Source organism: Solanum verrucosum, unplaced genomic scaffold (genome assembly GCF_900185275.1).
Source record: "Solanum verrucosum unplaced genomic scaffold, falcon-dt-bn FXZP01000079.1, whole genome shotgun sequence".
NCBI classification, from domain to species: Eukaryota; Viridiplantae; Streptophyta; class Magnoliopsida; order Solanales; family Solanaceae; genus Solanum; species Solanum verrucosum.
The window spans coordinates 1,417,469-1,433,804 of NW_026020368.1; the positions used below are offsets into that span (position 1 = coordinate 1,417,469).

General features: G+C 33.3%; 1 protein-coding gene and 1 pseudogene across 1 annotated transcript in view; one reads left to right on the forward strand and one right to left on the reverse strand.

Annotated features, from left to right (window-relative positions):
- Positions 1–16,336, forward strand: part of LOC125838099 (floral homeotic protein PMADS 2) — a 383,162-nt gene that overhangs the window by 39,411 nt on the left and 327,415 nt on the right. The gene's annotated exons all lie outside the window — the stretch shown is intronic.
- On the reverse strand, positions 8,268–10,481 carry LOC125837978 (sesquiterpene synthase 12-like; annotated as a pseudogene).

A 16,336-nucleotide genomic window follows, 5' to 3' on the forward strand; every position in this document is an offset into this window, starting at 1 on the left:
AGCTTCTGAATGGATCTGAACGAATCAAATATGTAGGAGAGTCTTAACAACATTCAGTATTTAATACGCTAGAAAAAAATTCCGTCGACTCTCTCTCTCATTATGCGACTTGCTCTCTCTCGCTCTCTCTCTACAAACTTTCTTCCTCTCTTTTCTCAACCAAACACCAATTTTTTCCTCTTGAACTAGTAAGTTTTCATAACCTTTACAAGTATTTTCTTATATTAACAATTTTTTAGGGTTGTATTGATTTTTGCCAAGAACTCTTGTTGTAATAATATTTTTGGGTGTTTATCAAAAACTAAAGATGTGAAAAAATAGTATTCATGATTAACAACAATAACTATATATACATATCTGAGGTCTCTTATGAGAATTTAATTTGTTTAGGCCAAAAACATTGAATACTATACTACAACAAGAGTTCATGATTGGAGTCCAAGTTATACTTATATCTAGTTTGTGACAAAAATGATGGAACTCCTAATAATTCTTCATCCCAATCTCCAGTTTTGGTTGAAAGAAAAGTTTTGAGGAAGAAATTGATGAGAAGATGAATAATACTTTGGAGTTATTCATTAAAAAAAAATAGTGCACCTAGCTTTGAAGAATGCAAAGAAAAAATTAGATGCACTTGGATGGGAAAAAGCAATATACAATATAATTGTTAGTATAGTTTGTGAAAGTGATAGCTACAAAAAGTATGGGCTACAAAAAAGCATGAATGGCGCTAGAAGTTCACAAGTTAGAGAATTGGATTAAGGTCATCCGAAAAAAATGGGAGTTCTTTAATTTTTCTGATGAGCTGAATTATATATGTTAGGCGTTGATGATGTGAAATCTTCTTTATTATTTTTCGACTGGTATCTATCATACTTGTTGAACTTTTTGATATTATATTATGCTTATGAATTTTTTTTTCGTGATATATTTTCTTATAAAAAGATATTTATGTTGAATTCTTAAAAGAAATCATGCTACAATAATTTTATATCGATATATAATTTTATTTGCATATCATATAATATTTTTTAATCAAATATAAACATTTAAAATACTATTTTTTATTAAAAATAACAATTTTTTTATTGAAATGAAAATTTTATAATATTTTATTGATATAATGTTTAATTTTATATGCATATTCAAATATTGAAAACAATCTTAATTATTTAGTGTTCAGATCTAGAGACCAAATCTTAATATTCAGATGTGCATTGATGCATATCTTAATATTCAGATGCTTATTTAGATTCAGACGTCTTCGAATGACGGCTAGTCTTGGTATGGAAGGGTCTACTCTTACTAAGGTCTGCGTCTAATGGTCTGCTCTTACCATATTCAAGCTTAACCCAAATCCTTAGGTTCGGATTCTATACCTCTCTATAGAGAATCTTATCCCAAGACTATAACTCTTTAACACCACATTAAAGCTTAGTATTCTAACACTCCATGGACTCTTACTAACCACTCCTTTAGATCCAACTAAGGGCTCTCATTTGAATATTTCTCATAGTAAAACCTCATCCTTTTCTTCCTCAGTGTTAAAAAAAAAAAAACTTAAATGGAACTATCCCACCATCACAACACGATAAGAACATCAACCTCCTCTTTTTAACACCACTCCATTTCTAAAATGGCCTCTGAAAAGATATCTCGCAAACTCTTTGAATTCATTACCATCTTAATCTAAAACACTTGACTCCATTTCTCATCTTGACATCTCCCCCTTAGGTCTAAAGCTAACACTTGAAAGCTATGGACCTATTCCACATATTTAACTTGTTTACCTCTTCTTTTAATCTAACACTTGGGAGAAATTTATCTCATGCCTACCAAACTCTCTATAAGCGGTGCTAAGTCCTCTTTCAAAGGTGTTTCCTTTAACTTCTTCTGGTTACATACACTCTCGGTACACCTCTTAACGCTTTTGTTACTCTGGTGACTTAATCACACTTCATTGCCCTTATCTAAAGGTTAGGGTCTCTCACTTGTACCACTCATATTTATTGCGACTAATCACCTTAATTCCTCACTTACTCTATGTCAAGTCTACTAGATCAAATCTCAAGACTAGCATCATCACTCTCATGTTGCCATTTCTTTGGTCAAGACACTCATCTCAAATTCAAGCTTAAGGTTTATGACTAAACCCGAATATTAATATGATTGCTCGCTTACTACACTAACTTACAAATACTAGGTACAAATTCAGAAACTCTCGTCCACTAGGACCTTATGGCCAAAAGTCAAACCTCACCTCTTAGTATTCATACTCACAATTTACTATCATATTTCCCTTCACAACTTGAGTACTATTTACTCATTCACTATACATCAATGCCCAATAATTCTATACCACTTGAATGTTATGGGACCTCCCTCAAAATCATAAGCCTAGCGTAGATCTAACACCTCATGAATACTCTGCTTTCTTTTTTCAACACTCGCACTTGGTCATTTTCTACACAATAACACTTCATCACTAACTCCTATCTAGCTACAACACACTCTTCCTCTTATGATGTAATTTTCACAACTCATCACTTCTTAGTCTACCCATAAGGGACAACTCCTCATTCATAACTTACTGGGTGCATGACTACAATAACATAGCTTGCCTCATCACTATCTCCCTTACTTAAATTACTAAACTTCTGTATATTTTTCTCTCTAACTCTAGGCTCTTTCTCTACTACTGCTCATGATCTCGTAACTCATGCTACTCTTTCGGGTGAAAATCATACCCAAGCTCTAAACATACCTCCTCGTAAGGATCTCAGCTGAAACAATACTTAGAGAAGAAAGTACAACTCACTTTTATCTCAAATGCACGATTCATATGAAGGCATTACTCTGAAACTGAACACTTAACTTACTCTTGGGCTTCTCTTAAGCCCCTCTGAATCCTCATGACTTTCTCAAGACTCTTGCTAAGAACAACTCATCGACAAAAAAACTGACTCTGCTTTTCAACCACCTCCAGTATGATGGGTAGTTGAAAGATTCTAAGAACGCACGAGTTAGATTAGATCTCCATGACTTAGCTCTATTGCACGATTAAGAGTGTGAAAAAAAAGGGAGACTTTTCTTAAATGTCTGTAGTCCCTCATTTATAGAAGTGGGGCCCTCACAACCATAAACAAGATCTTACTGACACGGCTTCATAGACACCCTAGGACACTTGAACTCTGTGCTCTGATACCAAGTTTGTCACGCCCCGAGCCTACACCCTGGACGTGGCCGGCACTCGAAGACCATTTTTGGTCCCCAAGCGAACCCTCATCCTGGCTGACTCCAAGCGGAATACTAACTTAAGCATACAAGAGCTTAAAACTGAATAAGAGTTTATAAACTCAACTTTATAAATCTTTAACTCAAAAGAAAACTCTGTATAATAGAATATATATACAACTCGCCATAAAAGGCAACTTTAGTCTTCAAAACATTTAACAAAATAAATGAAGAGACTTTTGAAACTCTATTGTCTATCTATGAAGCCTCTAACTGATAAAGATGGAAGCCGGGACAAGACCCACGACCTCCTAACAACTGATACAACTGAAAGGTAAATGAAATCCTCCGGAAGCAAAGAGGCTTGTCATAGCTAACTGGAACTCCCGGATGTATCAACGAATCTCCTGTTGATGATCCTGAATACCTGTGTCTGCATCATAAAAAGATGCAGGCCAAATGGCTCAGTACGTGGAATGTACGAGTATGTAAGCTAGAAAGCTAAACAACATAGGCTAGAAGAAAAACTGGAATAAATTGAATAACTTACCTCTTTTCAAACTTTCTCAACTCAAGGAATACCCAAAACTACTCAAACTTACTCAACTCAGAAGATAGATACTGGACTCAGAGACAGATACTCAACTCAAAGATAGATACTCAACTCAAAGATAGATACTCAACTCAAGATAGATACTCAACTCAAGGATATATACTTAACTCAAGATATATACTTAACTCAAAGATACTTAACTCAAGGATACTCGACTCTTGAATAACTGAACTCAACCTGACTGACTTCTTTCAATATAAGGCAATTTAAAACAAGTGCGATATAAAGAAAGACTGTTTAAAACATGCTATAAACTCTGAGTGTATACAAGGATACAATAAGCCTGAGATGTATATAGAAATACAATTGAACTGATGTATATAAAATACAATAATTTCTGTGTATGAAAATACAATAACTGCTGTGGGAGTTTCTCTAACCGACAACCATCACATAAGAGCTATAGTGATGATACAGCGATCGACCTCACGCTGCCAGAGCATCTTATACCCGGCCAAAGGTATAAGACCTGAACTGCCTAATGGATCCACTAGTCTAATCTGAAAAGGATTCATCTAAAAAGTATGATCCTTTTCTACCCATGGTGGCTAACATGGTTCTATGGGGGCTGTGGGTTCTTTGAACGCTCCCCCAATTCGGTGCTCGATACTACTCCCAAAAATGTACTGGCTCTTATGTTTTTAAAACATATTTATTCCTGCTGATATGAGATAATTACTCAAAAACTAGACCGAAGGCTCTTTTGGAAATCTCAGTTTCCAACCTTGTTTAAATGTAAAAACATTTCTTTAAAACTTCTTTGGGAATACATAGTTCCCTAATAACTTTGAGAAATGAACTCAACTCTTTACTCTTTACTTTACTTGAAACTCGATACTTTGACTCAACTTGAAACTCTTTACTCAACTTGAAACTCTTAACTTGGAACTCTTCATTCTTTACTTAACTTGAGCCTTAAAATGAAGTTAAAACGATCAATGAAGACTCTTGGAAAACCTTAAAGACTTGTTTTGACTTACTTACTTCTAAGCTTGACTTCACTTGACTTGGAAACTAACTTCACTTGACTTTGAAACTAACTTCACTTGACTTGGAAACTAACTTCATTTGACTTTGAAACTAACTTCACTTGACTTGGAAACTAACTTCACTTGATTTGGAAACTAACTTCACTTGACTTTGAAACTAACTTCACTTGACTTGGAAACTAACTTCACTTGACTTTGAAACTAACTTCACTTGACTTGTAGTTTTACTTGACTTTTGGAAGTACCTTGGAGTGTTGGAAACAACTAGGAAACATAGGTATAATACCTAGGAACATGTATAAAAAAAGAAATGGTGAATGAAAGGGAAGGATTGGTGTCCTTGGCACTAGGAGAGGTGCAACAGCCCAGCCCCTTTTTCCCCAAAAATCCTTCTTTTTCCCCTTGTTTCTTTCCAATTCTAAACCCTCTCAACCTCAAGGTTTCAGCAGCAACACTTAGAATCATAAAGACCCTTATTATACAATAGATTCAACTCAAAAATCACAGCCAGAAATCTGTACTAAATCAGCAAGAACTTCAACACAACACCACTACAACTTCAACAACCAATAAATCTTCTCTTGGAATTAAAAACGAGTTGGTGTGTGGGGGTATGAACCAACCAACACTAAGGATCATAAAATCCCTCAATATACAATAGGTCACAACTCAAATACACAGCCCAATCCTGTCCCACAACCAACAATAACTTCAACAACACAACTAACAACATCAACAACAACTAACAACTTCAACAACAAATCCAATCTCTTCTCAAATCATAAAAACGAGCTTGGTATGTGGGGGGAAAGGATAAACCCACACTAAAGACTCACATACCTGATTAGGGATCACCCCCGACAAAAATCCACGACGATCCTTAGCTTCTTCTTCTCTTTCTCCTCTTCTTTTCCTCTTCTTTCTCTCTTATCTTCCAAGCCCTAACTCTCACTCTTACTCTCACTCTTTAAAATGGGACAAAAATGATCCAAACATCAGTCTAACACCTCAATATAACCCAAAGAAAAGATTAGGGAAAAGACCAAAATACCCTTAAAATTTTCGGACTAAACAAACTGCACTGTGCGACTGTGCGACTGTGCCAACAACCCAACTTCCAAAGGGCATAAGTCACTCATACGAACTCGGAATCAAGCAAACTCGGCGGCGTTGGAAAGATCATTCCAAGGGCTTTCCAGACATAACTGGAAATTCGCCTAAATCATTCTGAGCTAGGAGTTACGACTGCTCAAAGTTGACCAAAAACTCACTTTTTTTCCATAGCCAAATTTTCCAGATTCTTTCCAAAATGACTATTTCCAATTCAACTCTTCTTGGAACTCAATGTGCTACATCTAGGGATCTTAACTTAACACTCAAGAAATTTTATTCCTCGGTAAAATCTCACTCCACATAAAGGACGGCTCGAGTCTTAGTTCGAAAATTCTCTAGGGTGTTACATCTCGGTACCCAAAATTTTCATAATTTTGATAGGCGAGAAAAATTTCGAACACTAAATTTGAAATCGGAGAGCATTAGAGAGGATTATGAACCCCACAACATTAGGCTTTCAAATGGAAGATACCATTGTAAGCTTTGAAATGGAAGATGATAAAACTCAAGCTTTGAAAATGGCACAAAAGAGGAAGAAGAAAGAAGATTTTTTCGAGAAAATGACAAAAAATGCAAGCTACAGCTGGCAGCCTAAATTTTAGGTTGATTTCATCTTATACGTGGATTTAAAATGCAGATTATATGCTTTAGATAAGTATCTACGCGCCTAAGGAAAGTGTATTCACTTTCTTGGACATGTCAGGGTTTAAGGGCTACAAAATATCAAAAATTAAAGGTCTAGGGGGGTAATAGGACCCCCGTAAAGTATTGGTGTGTAGTTGAAAATTGACTAATAGGTTAGGAGGTTATTTGACCATTTTCTCAAAGTTTTAAAGGCACGATTTTGCAGCCTAATAGTGAATTCTAGATACAACTTTGTGATTCTTCTTTCTTGCCAATATACAAACATGGTAATTTATTATAATTTTTTTTCATAAATCGTATACAAATAGCTAGGGTATACATATACAAATTCTGGATTTATACAATTAGGGACCGAATTATACAAATTATGGATTTATATAATTAGAAAACCGAATAGCAAAATTTCGCGAAATTATAGTCACAAATTAAAAATAATAGAAACTATAGCTCGATTACATTATGGATTCTAGATGTTTGTAATTTTCCCAAATAATTATATTTGTTTGCCAACTACAAAAGATATACACAATTTTGTATTAAAAGTGTATATTTTATGTATGTCAAACATTAATATACAAAAATTATATACACATTTATATGTATGTTGCACTTAGACAACGCAAATCACGATCTAATTCTTGTGTAGATCCTGAAATATCCCAAATTAAAGCTAATTATTAGTAATTATATTTTACACCTATCTTAGGTTATTTTAGGAATCTTATGTAATTATTAGTGTTACAATCCAATTTAAGGTCATGACCGACGGTATCAAATTCCAATGATTTAATACAATATATTGGAACATTAAAGGAACTGGACACAAAGGATCTCTTGAGAGACTCTTGTCACTTGAGCAATTATTCAACTACACAAATGTCAATTATAAAGTATTAGAAGAAGATATGACAAGTCTAATATAATTTCTTCTAAGTTAATATTGTTTTTATTTTGTTAGGAAGAGATCTTGTATATGTTTATCTCTTCCTTCTTTTTTTTTTTTTTGTAATTATTGTTCAATCATAGACATGGTAGTAGTCAAGCCTAATCCCTCAAAATCAACAGGTAAGGAATGGCTTATCCAAAAACAATAAAAAAAATAACCCCATACACTAAAAATTCTTATAGGTTTATCATTCAAATTATGGATATGTGTCATTATGTAAATAATACAGTACGATACAATAGAAAATAGTACAATACAATACGATCCGTTAACCATAAATGTCATGTGAAGAACAAGGATATCCGAAAGTTTCTTGATGGTATCTATGTCAGTGAGAAGGGTAAAATTGTTGAAGAAGAATGAGTATTTTAGAAGTAGGCATGTTGGTAATTACCTATATCCCAAATGCTGGTTTTACTGTATATTTTATGTTCTTTTGGAGACTATATATTATAGATGATACAACACAACACAATACAATACAACACAATACAATACAACACAGTATGATACAATATAGCACAACACAATACAATACAATACAATATGAAACAATACATAACAATAATCAATGAGTAAGAGGAATCACTGTTTCTTTTATTATCAATCACATAAATAGAAGAGTAAAAGGAATCACTGGTTCTTTTATTATCAATCACATAAATAGAAGGATTTCAAGTTATATGCCTCCAAATTAGTACTTGACCATGCGTCGGCATAATTATCCTCATATCTTGACAGGTTCAACCAGTAACAAGTTAATCATGTTTTTAAGTTTGCCTTTGGAGTTTGTATCCATCTTCCTCTTTATATAAAATGTCCATCACACATACGAAATATAAAGCTCGTTCGCGAACAAACATTGGTACTTCAATTGGACAAATGAGTTCTTTGTTTATGTCCTTCCATCCGTTGACTACTTCTTTGTGAAACTTAGTGTATATCTCTTGCTTCGACGCTCCATAGTCTTTTATGTAGCATTCAATGGTTGAAGCTACATGTTCTCTTTGTTGTTCATTCTACATGAAACAAATTTCAATATATCTTTAGTACAATAAGTATCTAAAATTAATAGAAAGAAAATGAATTACGTATTATATAAGATATTGTTTTATTACTTCATGTCCAATCATATCGTCCATTCATCTGTTAATTATCAATGCTGCACGAACTATTAAAGGTTCATTTATCATCCATTCAAATGTCTCTTGGCTTATAAATTCGTCCATACCGATCAAGGAATTAGTTGTTGCTGCCATCATATACCCACAACTTACTAGTCCATTCTCCAAATGCTCCTCATATTTTGGAGTATAGCCAGCATCCAACCATTGAGCTTCCTTAAAATAGGCTCTCACCAACTATTTCATCTAAATAGTTATTGTAAAAAATAAATAATACAGTAAAAGTACTACTTAGTCGTCTTTTGGAATGAGAGTGATGATTAATTTTAATATAAGTTAATGAATATTAATTACCTCATATTTTGCATAGTATACACGGTCCGAGTTACCTTCTTTTGCCAATAATTGTTCCATTTCATTGTAAATGTGTTGAAGAGCTTGATAGGCAGGTCTCATATATGGCGGTAGTGAATCAATCACACTAATGTCCCATCTAAAAGTCAAGTATCAAAATTAATTACAATGTACTAGTAATTTTTTTTACCTCTTGCACATGTTGTTGTGTAGCATTTCACAATAACAACGTCAAGATATGTTTTTTCACACTCATCAATAAGGGATTATTCACATAATTATATAAATTAAGAGAAATAAGTATTTTTAAAAATAATCTGTTCTTGTCCAAATAGTAGTTATTAATCTCTCTCATAATATATGTACTTTTACCTCTGGATTACATCATTGAAGGGCACAAGTTCGTCATAGGTTGCATAGGCATCAAAAGTGTCATCAATAATTGAGTTCATCTTGAGTACTTTTGTTAGCATTTTTCTAGCACGACTATACTTTGGCTCAAAATACATTCCTAATATCCAAAAGAACAGTACTCAACCAATCTGTCTCTTGCATATGGATATTTATTTGCAAAATCCAAATCTTTCCACCACCTACATGCATCAAAAGAACAACAATTTTGTTGCATGCATTTCATTTTTATTCCAAATTACCATTACTCATCTAATTAAAGAAGATATATAGACCAAATAATGTAGTACGTACCTTGTAAGCTCACTAAGCTCTCTTTGGTGGAACTTTTGCAGCACGTTGAAATCCAATTTAGCAAATTTCAAAAGCAAATGGTTGTGTGCATCATTTATTTCGTAAATGGATATGTATTTCCTTGCTCCCACTCTTGGTAAAGTCATGCGAATAGGCTGTTTTAAGGCTTCAGTAACTTCAACCTTAAGAGAGTTATTGCACAAGTTGGAGACAATAGACTCGAGATGAGTAGTGGTAAAGGTAAGAGCTTCTTCAAGAATCTCCTCATCGCGCACTCTCAGATGTGATGCTTCATACAAACTCAGTAATCCTTGGACATCATTAGTAAGCGTTTCCTTGAATTTCCCATCTTGGTTGGTGAATTGCTTGAAGACATCTGGTTAATTAAACATCATGTTCATTGTTAGTAAGAAAATTAACCTTGAACGCACAATTAATAAAGAAAAGTACTAGAGTAGATTTACCTGAAGACATGTAATGACCTTGTTGCCTCACAAGTCGAAAACGAAGAGAAACAACGTAAAGGTTGTCATCATTCTGTTGGAACGCATAAAAAATGTTTTGAATGGATGTTTCAATTTCATTAACGAAATGATATGCCACTCCCAATCGTTGCATTGCGTCTATCAACAGTGTACTAAAAGGAGAAGGTTATAGATTCTAAGAATTAAGAATGACAGAGGCAAGTGGATTATGGAGATAATAAAATTGCCAAAGTTGCCGTCAAACACTTCCAAAGACAATTCAACCTTAGCCATCCTAACAACGATCATACTATAATGGACTACATTCCAAAAGTCATTACAAATGATGATAATAAGATGCTAACTAGGATTCCTGATGAAAAGGAAATGAAGCAATTAGTTGTCTTTAGTATGAGTACAGAAAGCTCTGCAGGTGCGGATGGATATAATGATATGTTTTTCCAATCTTGTTGGTCTATTATCTACATTGATGTTATTGCATTTTTCAAGGGCAATAATCTCACTAAATTCTATACTTATTCCTGTTTGAACTTGATTCCAAAAATTGAGTCTCCAACTAATTTTGTTGAGTTTAGACCTATTAGCTTAAGCAATTTTACTAACAATATGATTTCTAAAACTTTAGCTAACAGAATCAATGCGTTACTTGGCAAATTGATTTCTGAAAATCAAAGTGGATTTGTTACGTTCCTGGTAGGCTTATGCTTATTATTGATAATGTTATGCCCGCTCAGGAGATTATTCATGGAATTGCAAAAGATAATATAGGTGGTAATGTGGTTTTAAAATTAGATATGACTAAAGCTTATGATAGGCTCTCTTGGTCTCTTCTAATCAAGGTTTAAAACAAATTGACTTTAATAATGATTTAGCTATGTGGGTAGATGAGGTAGGATCTTTTTCAGCAAAGATCTCTGTAATATTAAGGATGACAGATTATCGTGACTTAGAAAAATTCTTGTTGAACAAAAGCTTTATAATGAATTTAAGGGTACTTGCTTTGGACACTTGAGGCATATTGCATATTATTTTAAGTTCAATGGATATATTTTTCATTATATGTTGCTGCGACGTGTGAAATATGACAAAAAATTGCATGAAATTTAGTTTTGTGTGAATGATAAACCTACATGTTTTGGCTTAAAAGAATTTGCATTAATTACGGGGATGAATTGGTCAACATACCCCCGTGAATAAAAAATGAACAAAGTCCTTAAAAAAGGTGAGAATTTTCATTTCAAGGTGACAAGGAACAAGAACATCACTGGTACAAAGTTGATGAGTTTAATCAAGAGTAACAAATTAAATAAGGATAAAAGTCGAAGTGCTCATTAGTTTGGTTCATCCACGTGATGTTGCTTGCCCATGATCGATCTAAGATTGTGGATTCAAACCACATCAAAATGACAGATGATTTGGATTTATTCAAAAGTTATCCATGAAAGGAAGAGTCTTTTGATTTAACATTGACCTATCTGAAGAATCGAATTAATTTGAAGAATTAGGGGGAATATATAATGAAAAGAAGAATGCATCTTATGCTCTGTACAATTTTTTCTGGGCATTTATGGTACTTTTTATTAACCATTTAGTCAATTTATGAAATACTTTTATTTATTTGTGTAGTACTTCATAAACTCTATTTATTTGTTTGTTATTCTATGGATTCCAAGTTTGGATATATGAGGCTTTTTCACATCTTGAAAAGTATGTCGGGAAGTCCTTGGCTACTCCAATGCCCATTCCCCGTTTACTCAAATGGAACATAACAAAGAGCAATAATATAGTTGAAGGTGATCCATTTAAGTACAAAGGAAGAAGTACAGAGGTATATATTTATGTGTTATTATCTAACAATATTTTTAAATTAGTAAATATTGTGTAATATTTATATTCTTTTTTTAGACTGTGCACCCATACCTTACCCCTACTGTCCGTGAGATGGAACAAAATTACATGGCACTATTTAAGCCATATACAAATGAAGTGAATGACACAACCATATTTTTAATGCTTCTAAACTACTAAAATGTATTTACTAATGAGTTATCAAGTGATTATGGAAGATTTTTCAAGCTTCTAAAATGATGGAAAAATAATTTTGAAGCTTGGTTTTTGAAAGAAAATGGAGTGAAAATGAAAGCAATGAGTAAGATGATGATGATTTTACAAGTGAAATGGATAATATGACCGGAAAATTGGCCGGAATCAGCAAAATCAGCAACAAAACAAGCCCCTATTTAGATTTCTTGTTGGAGAGTTTTTCTTTTTCAAATATAATTTTAAAAAATGAAAATACACATATTATTCCATATTTGTTGGAAAAGAGGGTGGGGGGGGGAGGGGAGTATGTATATTAAAAACTTAGAAGATTCTTTTGTATGTTCCAAGTAGTTCACATAGGTGATGTCATAATTAATGGGTATACCACAAATTTTTCAAAACTTATGACTTTACGTCCAATTAAGTCTTGAGAGTGGCTATTTTGCCAACTCTCCCGAGTAACACCTATCTACTTGTTCAATTATTAATGGTTTAAATTTAATTTTCTTAAATATTAGTCTAACTATAATTAAAAACATGACTAACTCCTGCAAATCAACAAGAAAGATAATTTTTTTTACACTATTGCATATAGTGTAGACATGCAATTTTTAACCTCTCCCCTCCACCTAGGTTTTTACAATACTTTAGCATTAAATATTTCTTTTATAGGCTTAGCTTGGACTTGGTTTTCCTCCAGTGAAGATCCCCTCCATTTCCCCAGTGCACCCTTCAATGAGCGACACCTATTAACTTGTTTAATTAATAATCTAAACTTAATTTTCTTAAATATAATCTAGCTATAATTAAAAAAACACCAACTCCTGCAAATCAACAAGAAAGATAGATTCCAAAAAAAATACTTGTTTTAATTGTGATCCTCTGAAATTGAACCAAAGACTGGGATAATCTGGATGTTAAAACCCCTTGAGAAATATGGAATTTTTTTTAAAAGATGGTTGCCTCATTTTTTGTTAATATGCATATTTATTGCCGCTAAAAAAAATGTCATTCTGATAGACTTAAGTGGGAATGATAAAATAAGAATAAGTTGAAGCAGATGTTGAGGGCAGAGTGTACATTACCTTAGCCAGATATTTTGGTAGAAGTTGTTAGGGATATGGATATATACGTGTAGTTAGTTAGAAAATAGCAATTGTTAATTGTCAGCTTTATAGAGTAGGATATATACTTTGTAGTGGATGTACAAGCTAACTAATTCATTTTACTCAACACGTATACAATTCAGTTTCTCTATGACTATCAATGGTGTTAAAGACTTTTTTACATAGTTTTTTTTTTCAATAATGTATAAAAACACGTGATTTAATTTTGTCAACAAGAAATTTTAGGTGTCTTTGGGTGCTCAAATATAGCAGCGTGCTCTATTTTTCTCTCTCCAATTTCTAAGTCTATAAATGCATGCATGCACTTGATTCCTCAAATGTAGCATGTTTACATTAATTAAACCCGTTTATTACCATTATTATGTAAATTTTAGGATTGATGAAGAGTAAATGATCCATCTGCTTCTGAATATTCAAATTGTTCGAAGATATGTATGACCATGATTTTACTACAAATAGTCGAAAACAATTTTTCTATTCCATAAACAATTTTTTATTAATATATATTCGCTCTTGCATCGCTTGTATTTAGAATTTTTGCATCACTTGTATTCATGTAACCAGAGCCGGATCCAGGATTTAGAGTTCCTGAGTTCCAAGTTGACACATTGATTAGATCACTAAATCAACATTAGGCTTTAATTCTGCGCAAAGTCCACATAGCATAATTTTTTAAGAATAATTTACTAATATTATAAATATGTATTTTTCATTTATAATTATTCTCAACGAGTTTACATATTTTAAAAACGGTCAATGAGATCATCATTACTTATATTTGTAAATATATCATGCACTATGTAACAAATTAAACAATCATTTGAATATTAATCACCAATCCTATTCCATACTTTACTTTTTATCTATTTCATGGAAGATAATAATATTTCCACCATTACTATAGCTACAAGTAAAATATTTGCTTAATCAATTTAAAAAAGATTAAGAAATAAAAATGTTTTTTATTTTATTAGAAAAAATATTTTATCATTATGTAAATAAAAATTAAAGATGAAGTTACTAAAATATTATTTAGAAAGTACATGAAGTTATTCTATATAAATTATAAAATGAGATTAAGAAAAATATTACTTCCGACTTTTTTTTAAGTTAAAAGAATTTCAAAAGAAAAGAAACAAAAAAGGGGTTCTTTAAGAATAATAATATTATTAGAAAATAAAAAGATACTATGTTTATTAGAAAAAAGTATATTTTGACACAATAAAGTAACAACAGAGATTTTTTTGGGATTAAATTAATAATAGTGGGAATATTTTTAGAACAAATTATTAATAATAGAGACATTTTAAAACCAAACTATTAACGGAGAATATTTTTATTCAATAAGACATAGTTTAAGGCTAACTTTAACACTTCTCCATCAAACAAATAACTAATAGAAAAAACAAAGATTAATAAATTAAATTAGTCAACAATAATTACTAATTAAAACTAAGCCAACTAGAATTAGAGAGAAAAAGGAAAATATAATCTTTAAAACCCTCGATTGTTGAAGCTGAATTCACAATTCTTAGGCTGCTAGTTATTTTTATTTTTAAAGTGTCACCTCCCAATTTTGAACCTGGGTCTAGCAGGAGGGAGTTTCGCTCTTAACCAGTGACACCACAACAACTTTTGGTTTTGTGGGTGCCATTTGTTTATTTTAAAATATATTACAAAAAATACACCTATACATACATCCGATTTCGATCGAAGCTTGTGGGTGGCGTGACACTCCTACCAGACACAATAGATCCTTCCCTGCATGTAACACTCTGAATTTTTAAGTTACGACCCAAATCATTCTTTCTTTACTACATGTAAAGTCGTATCTGTAATGACCCTCTTGGTCATTTTTGTGTCTTGCCTTCTGTGTGTCGTTTAGAGCTTTCCTATAGCGACCCCAAGTCATTTACGACTTGCTGGGACTGACAGTTCGGTCACCTGGTTGTTCGTTTGGTCTTGGTGTGAGTTTTTGTGTTTTGGAGCTTTTGAACCTTGAACGATCATTTTTGATCAAAAGTTCAAGAAGATGACATCGAAATCCAATTCTGACGATTTCATCAGCTCCGGAAGGGTCATTTTAGGCTAGTAGCACGGTCGACATGACTCCCGAGGTTTTCAGTGTGAGTCGGTGTGATTAGGCGTTTTAGCCTTTGAATTTTGGCTTAAGTTTGACTTTGGTCAACATTTTGAGTAAACGCGCTCGGATGAGAATTCCGTCAGTGCGGTTAGCTCCGGAATGTTGAGTTTGGTCTAGATTGACCCTTCTTTTGTGTCCCGAGGTTTTCGATATCTTTCCGAGCCCTTTTGTGGGTTTTGACTTAAAATGGCCTTTGGAAGTGGGACCCACTTTTTATCGAAATGACCTCTGATGGAAATTTCGACTGCGCCGTTGAGTCTGGAATATCGAATTTGGTATGGTTGCATATCTCGTTTGCGTGCACGGGGTTCCGAACGAGATCGGAGTACCCCGTCGGGGTTTTTAGTTTTGGAAAAATTGCAGAAAATCTGCAATATAATGCAGATTTTCAGCAACAATTCCAAAACTTCTAACTCTCTTAACTCTCTCATCTCTCAACCGATTTGGGCGATTCAAAAGGCTAAGTTGTGAGATTTTTCGAGGGCAACGCGTTGGTGAGCTCGAATAGTGGTTTGGGGTTCCCGTTTGAGGTATTTTCGCGAAAAACCTGACTGCTGTACTGTTTTCGAGTCCTTGTTTTTGGAATGTTTGTTTTGGTCATATCTCACTCATTTTAGCTCGGTTTTGGGTGATTCGAAGTCCCACATGTTGAGAATTGTCGTGACTTCATTGTAGAGTGTTTAAAGAGTGCTGGGCACCTTTTGATTTTCGTTTATTTCGATTTTGGACTGCTGCAGCAGGGTTTCTTTAGTTGATTAAAAGTGGGTTTTCTTGCTTGTTGGTTTTTGCTGTGTTTTGAGCCTCGGATTGTGTTC